Here is a 9,285-nt window from a genome sequence, read left to right as displayed (position 1 = left end):
AAAAAAAAAAAAAAAAAAAAGAATCTTCTTATGTGGCCTATAACAGTATCAAGCAGTTAGAAGAATAAGGCAGTGACCATTTCCTCTGAAAATGATGTACTTTCCCCTCCAGACCATAATATCCTTGTAGACAGGGATGACTTACCTACTGTTGTCTACTGTCTGGATCACGGAGTTCAATTTCAATATCATTCTTAGCAACGTAAGGGTTTTTTTCTAATATTCAGTGAAATTGTTAATTACAAATTTAAACTAAAGTTACAGGTTTACAGAAGATGAGTGTAATGTCACTGTGGTGCCTGTCATAACCCTGCAAAGGAGGAAAGACACATTTCTCTCTGTTTTATTTTTTTACATAAGAAGCAGGAACATGACAGGTACATCATATTCTCAAAAGTGGGGCTTTTATTTAAACCTGAGAGGGAAGTATCTAAGGCTGATTGACACACACACACTCTCAGAAACAACGATCTTTCCAACAGCTTTTAAAGTTTTGGAATTAACCTGTGAATTTTGGGGAAAAAATAAATTCAATTTGACTTGTTAATTTTAAATGTGTTAAATCTGGTAGAACTGGAAATAAGAGCCATTTAAAACTTTGTAAAAATAGTATTATGATTTTAATAAATTGAACTATAGTAACATTTGAATTTAGTTTTATTAATTTCTGCATGATCCTACTTATGAAGCATTTGGCTAATAGGCCAACATCCTTTCCATAATGTAAATGGATGAGGACGAATACACTTGAAACTAGTTGGGAAAATATAAAGCATAGTAACACTCTTTGTTTCTGTGTGGCTCTTCTGCCAGCATTTACACACTCTAGTCTTATCTATCTTTTCCAGTTTGAAAATGAGTTTGAAAATATAAGACATTATTAAAATTTCAAAGTATATTTATACATATCTGTGATGGCTAATCTTGGTTGTCAGCTTAACATCTGGAAATAGAAAAAACTCAGTAAAAAAGTTGTCTCCCTCAGAGTGGCCTGCGGAAATGTCTGTGGGGGCATTTCCTAATTGTGTACTGAAGAATGAAGACCCAGCCCACTGTGGGTTGGGTTGCCCTTGGGCAGGTGGGCCTTGGCTCTATAGGAAAGGTTTCCATGCAACCAGGGGTGACAAGCCAGTACAGCAGAATTGCTACATGGTCTTTGCTTCAGTTCCTGCCCCCCAGGTCCTTGCCTTAGCTTTCCTTGGCAATGGATGTAATAGGTAAGCCAAATAAATTCTTTCCTCTCATAATTTGCTTTTGGTCAGTCATTTTTATCGCAACAGAAAGCAGTAATATCCTAATATAAAATTTCTACAATTTGGTTCCAGTTCATACAATTAAGTTTTTATAAAATTCCCATCAATTCCAAGTTTCTGTAAGTGATTTTTTGTAGGTGGTCTTAGTTAAGCCAATTACTGCTGTTCTTTTTGTATTTATAAGTTTGTGTTCTATAGATCTTTCCTGTCTATTTTTAGGCAGAGAAGCAGAAGATGCAGTGTTTTGTTCAGTAGCAGCTGGGGTGAAGGCATAGCTCCACAGGTTGCCCTGGGCAGCCTGTGCCATTCATGTGATACTTTAAGGACCTCAACACAAGAGAAACCAAATCTTTGGTTTCGAAGTGGAAAACAATTTCAAAATGGTCCATGAAACAGAGTGGGGGATTTTTTTGAACAGAGAAAGACATGTTTGAGTGTGGATATGGGCTCATCAGGGTAAGTGGAAGTTAAGTATATTACCAGTAGCCATATATACTACTTACATGGTTCTCAAGTTATGGCTCAATGGGTTGCTAGGAACTATTGTTTTCTTTTCTCTCTTTGGCATATGAGCTTAAAAGTTGGGGCCAGAAATGCCTTCAGTGTTATGATAATCTGATAAAGTAAAACTAGGAATGATAAATGATTAAAACTCAAAACCATTAGGCTTGCAGAAGAGTTTAGGACAGGGCATCTCCTGTCAATGGGGATTCTGAAGAGATGCCTATGAAATGTAGGCTTGTGGCTGGGAAAGAAGAAAGGTGTTAATTAAGAGGCCTGCTCTTTTTTGAGGGGGAGAGCAAGCATGGGGAAGAAGCTAGGGTGGGGAGGTAAGGGGGAAAAATGTGGTCTGGGTATATGAGAAAAGAAACAAGAAACAGAGAGAGAATGGGGGAGAAATGGAGGGAGAGAGGGAAAAGGAGGGAGAGAGAGAGAGAGAAAAGGGAGGGAAAGAAAATGCCATTGATTAGATGGAGTTCTTAACATCTGGTGGGAGTCTCAGCCCTGGTTCCTTGGTGGAGGGATCTTTCCTTCCCCATGGCTCCATAATTTTCCCCATCTTACTCATCTTACTACCCTGCCTCATTGTGTACCTACATTCTTATTTATGTGTGTGTGACTGAGGATCTGTATGTACACCACATGAATGTAGAACCTGTGGAGGCCAGAAGTGGGTTTAAGGTACTCTGGAACTAGAGTTACAGGCAGCTGTGAGCCTCTACGTAAGAACTAGGAACCCAAACCTGGTTCTCTGCAAGAGAAGTTGTAACTGCAGGCTTCACCACTCATGCATGACCAAAGCTCTTGGAGAGGAAAGGGTTTACTTGACTTACATATTCTTGAGTCATAGTCCCTTGAGGTAAGTCAAAGCAGGAACTCAAACTGGACAGGAACCTAGAGGCAGGAGCTGATGCAAAGTGGCCATGGAGGGGTGTTGCTTACCAGGTTGCTTATGGAGGCATTTTTCTGAGGTTCCCTTCTCTCCGATGACCTTAGCTTATGTCAAGTTGACATAAAACTATGTAGCACAGGATCCATGTCAGGTATAGATGTTGCACGGCTAGTATTTTCTGACTAAGCATTTCTCCCCAGGTCCCCACTCATTTTTCATTCGTGAGAAGTGTCCCATTGTACAGAGAGACTATATTTGCCTGTTTGTGGCCAGGGGCTTGTTTCCACGAATAATGCTGCCATAACCATTTATGTATGAGGGTTTATATGAACATATGTTTTTACTCTTGTTAAGATGAAAATGCAATTCCTAGGAGTGAAACTGTGGGGTAACATGGTACATCTGTGTTTACTTTATATGAAATCACTGAGCCAGGATTGTTGACACATGTGTGCTTGCAACACCTGGGAATTGGAAATAAGAGGATTATGAGTTTGAAGCTGGTCGACACCCCTTTTAAAAAAATTATATAAACCAAACAAATCCTGCAAATCTCTTTTCCAAAGTGGCCGTGATGGCTAAATCTTGTTTGTCAACCTCAGGCACCAGGGAAGAGAGAATCTCAGTTGAGAAATGGCGTCATTAGATTGGCTTCTGGCCATGTTGTTGGGGGCATTTCCTGATTGCAATTAGCTGTGGGATGTGCCACTCCTGGGGAGGTGACCTCAGTTGTGTAAGAAAAGTAGCAGAACACGAGAGAGACATGCTGCTGAGCAGTGATCTGCCATGGTTTTCATTTCAATTCTTGCTCCTGATTGCAAGCATAGCAGCATATCATTAATGGTGTCAGGGGTTGGCTCTCTCTCATAGGGATGGTCACACATTGAGCCAGTCATTGGTTAGCCATTCCCTTAATTGGTGCCATTGGGTTTTCTCAGTGATGGGCTATAATCTATAATCTACATAAACGCTCCCCGACCCTAAGTGCTTTTGATTGTTGTTTGTCACTGCAATGGAGAACAAACTATGACATTGGATGGAACAATTTACTTTACCAGAAATTTATAGGTAATCTAAATTTTTTTTTAAATTCATCTATTATGGTGGGTTGATAATATTCAATTTAAATTTTATAATTAATGATGAATTTTCACACTTATCAGCTATTGTAATTCTTCTTGGTAAAATATCTATTTGTTTTATCCATTCTTAAATTGATAAACTTTTGTATATCTTAAATAAATCCTTTAAGTATGCCTAATAAAATAATTTTTAAGTAAATTAAAAATAGTTTTTAATTAACTAATTTATTCATTTTATATCCTGATTGCAGCTTCTTCTCTCCTCTCCTCCAAATCCAACCTTTCCCTTTCCTTCTCAGATAAGGGGAGAGCCCCCATCCCTGGGTACCAACCCACTCTGGCACATCCAGTCTCATCAGAACTAAGCAAATCATTTCCTGCTGGGGCCAGACAAGGCAGCCAGCCCAGTTAGGGGAAAAGGATCAAAAGGCAGGCAACAGAGTCTGAGTCAGAGACAGCCTTTGTTACAATTGTTGGGACCCACATGGAGACCAAGCTGTACATCTGCTACACATGTGTATGGGGCATAGGTCTAGTCCATGTATGCTCTTTGGTTGGTTCAGTCTTTGTGAGCCCCATGGGCCCAGGTTAGGTGAGTCTGTATATCTTCTTGTGGTGTCCTTGACCCCTCTGGCTTGCTCATTCCTATCCTTCATTCTTCCACATGACTCCCTGAGCTCTGCCTGATGTTTGGCCGTGGGTCTCTGAATGTTTCTATCAGCTACTGGATGAAGCCTTTCAGACAGTTATGTTAGGTTCCTGTCTACAAGTATAGTGGAGTATCATTAGTAGTGTCAGGGATTGGCTCTCTTCCATTGGGTGGATCACAGGTTGGGCTAGTCATTGGTTGGCCATTCCCTTAATCTCTCTTCCATCTTTATCCCTGCACATCTTGTAGACAAGGCAATATTTGGGTTGAAGTTTTTCTTACCATTTAAAGATTAACTTTTCGTTTTGTATTGTGTATTTGAAAGGAGAAATATTTAGGCCTAAGTTCAGCATATTAACTTTTTAATTTTATGGTTTATGATATTGGCATACAGGAGTTATTGAGTAGTTTTATTAACTATAATTCTTTCATTGGAAAACTCTACTAACTTATTCAGGTCTGGGTAGCTCTATGGAACATTTAAAACATGGATCACGAGAGGTATCTGTTTTAGTTAGGGTTTCTATTCCTGCACAAACATCATGACCAAAAAGCAAGTTGGGAGAAAAGGGTTTATTCAGCTTACTTCCATATTGCTGTTTATCATCAAAGGAAGTCAGGACTGGAACTCAAGCAGGTCAGGAAGCAGGAGCTGATGCAGAGGCCATGGAGTGATGTTCCTTACTGGCTTGCTTCCCCTGGCTTTCTCATACTGCTCTCTTATAGAACCCAAGACTTCCAGCCCAGGGATGGCACCACCCACAAGGGGCCCTACCCCCTTGATCACTAATTGAGAAAATGCCCCACAGCTGGATCTCATGGAGGCACTTCCCCAACTGAAACTCCCTTCTCTGTGATAACTCCAGCCTGTGTCAAGTTGGTACACAAAACCAGCCAGTACAGTATCCCAGAAGAAATATATATATATATATATATATATATATATATATATATATATATATATATATATATATATATATTTATAGAAAGTATTAAGGGCAGGAAACCCAGAGTCAGAGTGTGAACAACAGTGACCTCTGTTCTCAACTGGTTGAGTGGGTACCATGTTCGTTAATAAAACTCAGGCACCACTTGGCTCCTTGGTATGATGTAATCCTTGTGTTAGTGTTGGACAAACACCTAGAGAAAATATACTACGTGAAGCCAACTGCAGAGTTAATGCTCTTCTTAGGTTTCAGTGCAAACACATCAGTTTATTTTACCAAGTGCAAAAATAGTGACTTTAACACCTTGTTTCAATTATTTTAGTAAGAACACATCCCCAAGACTACTGTGTTATAAGTCATCCGGACTGAGTGTGGTGATCCTAGCAGTTCCCAAGGTTGAGGCTGGGCAAGCTCAAGCGCAAGCTCAAGCTCAAAGCCTGTCTAGGTTATACAGTGAACTTCAGGCAGGCTAGTTTCCACAATTTAGTAACCTTGTTTCAAAATTAAAAGAGGAGGAAGTTGGGGGTGCAGTTCAGAGGTATAATATTTGCCTAGCATGCATGTGGTTTAACCCCCAGAGAGCCACAAGAAAAAAACTTAAGGCTCTATATTGTCTGACTAATTTTTGTAAAACAGATGGAGAGCCGCATGAATTACCTCTGAGGCTTTATTTTGAAAAGCAGGTGTCATGTCATTTGGTTCAACTTGGCCTCCTACATGTCTCACACAAGGTCGCAGCTTCTTGTGGAGTTTGTTACTTTGGTTGTTGACAAGCACCCTGGAAACTGATAGCAGTGTTGGCTGCTGACTGTGGTGCCCTTGCCAGAGTTGTTAAAGGCAATGCTGCTGACAGAGACGTTATCATTAGGGGGAGGGAATGCCCTCCCTGCCCATTTTTTCCCTCATTCCTCCTGTTCTGCTTGAAGGACAGCTTGTCTGTGAGTGAGAGCTCTAAGCTAACTTTGATTTGATTTTCAGCTCTCCTGGTGGCTAGCTAAATGACCACGGCCAAGCTATTCTGTCTCTTTAGTGCTGCTATTCCATTGCCTGTAAATGGGATGATACCTGTCTGCATTGTATTCTTGTCTGTTTATTCTTCAGAGACGAAAGTGTAGAGATGTAAAGAAGATGCAATAATCAGAAAGGCAGGAACAAACAGAAGTGAAACTCTAATAGGGAAAAATTACTGATTTACTTTTTCTTAGCATTTAAAATAACTCATGGCTTTTGTGTGTGTGTGTGTGTGTGTGTGTGTGTGTGTGTGTACATGTTTCTTGTTTTAATGTCCTTAACAATAGAGTGTATAGAGAAGGCACTGACATGAATGTGGCCTATACATTGCATGATTTGAGCCTTCTGTGAAAACTGTGCTATGTCTTGAGACCCATTACATTCCCATTTTCAATCCATTTTTCTCTACCTAAGGACTCAAGTGGTTCAAAGTCATAAGAGGTAGGATTCATCATTTATTTATTTATTTTTTATTTTTGCTTCCTGTGAATCATTTCTTCATTTCTGACAGTGAATATACAGCATTTTAATCATTAAATATGAATACCATTACTGAAAAGAGTTGCAACATAAATTCAAATTAAAAGTTCAAATCCAGACATGAAATTAATAAGCTCTCTCTTATTATAAATATAACAGTCATGAATGTCATGAGTGCACCATGCTTGGACCTAGATGGACGTGTTTGTGTCTCTTCACACTGTCAGAACTTGTTGAGTAGCAAAAACATTGACAAGCTATATACATTTCATAGACTGTGATTTGCCAAGGACTTCTTACTTCCCTTTATAGTTGGTTGAGGCCATGACAGGTTCTCCAATTCCAATTTCAATTACTACTATGAACCCAAGACACACCTTACATATCAGACAGCAATTATATCTCTATGATACAATTTTAATATGCCCATGTGCTCATGCAGTTTAGTTTGAGAAGCTTTTATGTTGGTTCCTTTTTATTTTTAGGAATAAGTTGTTTGTTGTATATGTTTTACAGAATTCTTTCATAGAAAGAATACTTTCTATGTGCAAAATGAGATGGAGTCATCCTGCATGTCCGTTTCGTCTTCAAAATGGAGTCAAGTGATGCTTATAAAACATAGCATCTAGAAGAAGACTCACCCTGAAGGCCAGGGTTCCACACAATCTGAAACAACTTAAAGCCATGGTCTTACCTCAACAAATGCTACCTTAGGTCCTTAACATCATCCATCTATTTTTGTCTTGAAATGAAATTTGCTGAGGCTGCCCTTGAACTTGTGGACCATCTGCCCCTACCTCCTAAGGCTAGGACCACAAATATTTACCATGATGTCCAGCTTCACTTAATTAGTAGCAAACCAACTGTATACTAAGATGATTATCCTCTGTGTTCTTATGTTTAAAATTATTAATTACCCTCTAACATATTTTCTTCTAATTATATCTAGATTTCTTAACTCTAGTACAGATTCATTCATGTTAACAGTAAGAAGAATCTTCTCTTTGAATTATTGCCTCTTATTAAATATTACAAGGAAGTTAATTAGTTCTCAGGTCTACCATCAAACAAACATAAAATTACCTGGCGACTAAGCTACTTTATGGAATTTAAAAATATTTCCAATTTTTACAGGCTTAATGTATATATGGGTCTTAAGAATTAAAATTAGTCAAGGTATTGTGTGTTCCACTCTGACAGAATCAGACCTAGAAAAGACACCTTTAAAAAGGGTGGGCAGGTGCTGTTATTCATCCTTCCTAGTGAAGGCACAGAACTGGAATGATAATTTCTACTTGGCTCCCTCTGGCTCCCAGGTGGCTGGCCATAAGAATATCTATAGATGTTACTTTACTATGGAAAAGCGTTAGATCAATATACCACCTGCCTACAATATTTAATAGTAATAGTACAACTGTTATTTTTTTCCTCATTCATAAAAATGTCTGAAGCCATGAACCCTTCTTTGTACATTGACAAGGAGATGAGCTAGCTATTCTGAACTCCATTCTAGCTCACATCTCTCTTATACATTTTTTAAAATTGATCGACTTTGTATCTCTTCATTTATCCAAGGATGAATATCAAAGATTTGGCAGTTTATAATGAACAAGGTAGCTACCAGACCTGTTTGGCTATTTGAATGAAATAAAGCCGAGACTAGTATTTTAGCTCCTCAGTGGACCTAGCCATATGGAAAGCTTGTATCTGTAGAGGGCTAGTGGTTGTACATTGGAAAGGATAAAATAGCACTTTTCCATCATAGAAAGTTTTGTTGGATGGATATGCTTTTGGGCATTTTGTGTCTCTCTGTCAGAAATAAAAGACTTAGCACAGACAAGTATTTTGTTATTTTCCTGAAACTGTGCAAAGTTTAGCTGCTGTCTCACTGGCCGTGACTCCTTTGGCCCAAGGAACAGTTTTTTGCTTGTCCCCTTTGTCCAAAGGCAGTTTAACTTTTCCTGGAGGACACCTAACATATGACTTTTAAAAACAGCTACTAGACAAGATAAAAACCCTACTTAATAGATAAGAGACAGAACTGAAGCATGTTGTTATAAATAGACAGGGCCTGTCTTCCCTTAATGTTCTATCAGTAGTTACAATGTTACTAAGTAACCGGTATGGGCAAATCACAATATATCCATTTAAAAGGGTCCTAATAGATGTTCACAGATCACCTGGGATCCAATGGCCATACTTTATCTTTGATTTAGAGAGTTCATTTTCTTAGCAGTAACAATAACTCATTTTTGGTTTGCACTATTCTAATGGGTTATGTCTTGGCTTGTAAGTATTCATGGCTTCTATCTTGTAAGTAGAATTACTCGCAAGAATGTTCACAGCAGTAGGAATCAGTTGTATATTCACTGCTAAGTTTCTTTTCTCTGTGATGTATTTAAATTTGGACGCTGAGCCCAGGACTTTTTTAGTTTCTTCCAAATGACCCCATGCCCCCTGTGTCTTCCTT

The 9,285-nt window shown here is 38.8% G+C and overlaps 1 protein-coding gene across 2 annotated transcripts in view; it reads left to right on the top strand.

Moving 5' to 3' along the window:
* Nav3 (neuron navigator 3) overlaps nucleotides 1-9,285 on the top strand; it is a 747,532-nt gene that overhangs the window by 85,783 nt on the left and 652,464 nt on the right. The gene's annotated exons all lie outside the window — the stretch shown is intronic.

Source organism: Mastomys coucha, unplaced genomic scaffold (assembly GCF_008632895.1).
Source record: "Mastomys coucha isolate ucsf_1 unplaced genomic scaffold, UCSF_Mcou_1 pScaffold4, whole genome shotgun sequence".
In the NCBI taxonomy this organism is placed as follows: domain Eukaryota; kingdom Metazoa; phylum Chordata; class Mammalia; order Rodentia; family Muridae; genus Mastomys; species Mastomys coucha.
The sequence above is the reverse complement of the archived record's forward strand: the minus strand, read 5'-3'. Positions and strand labels throughout refer to the sequence as shown.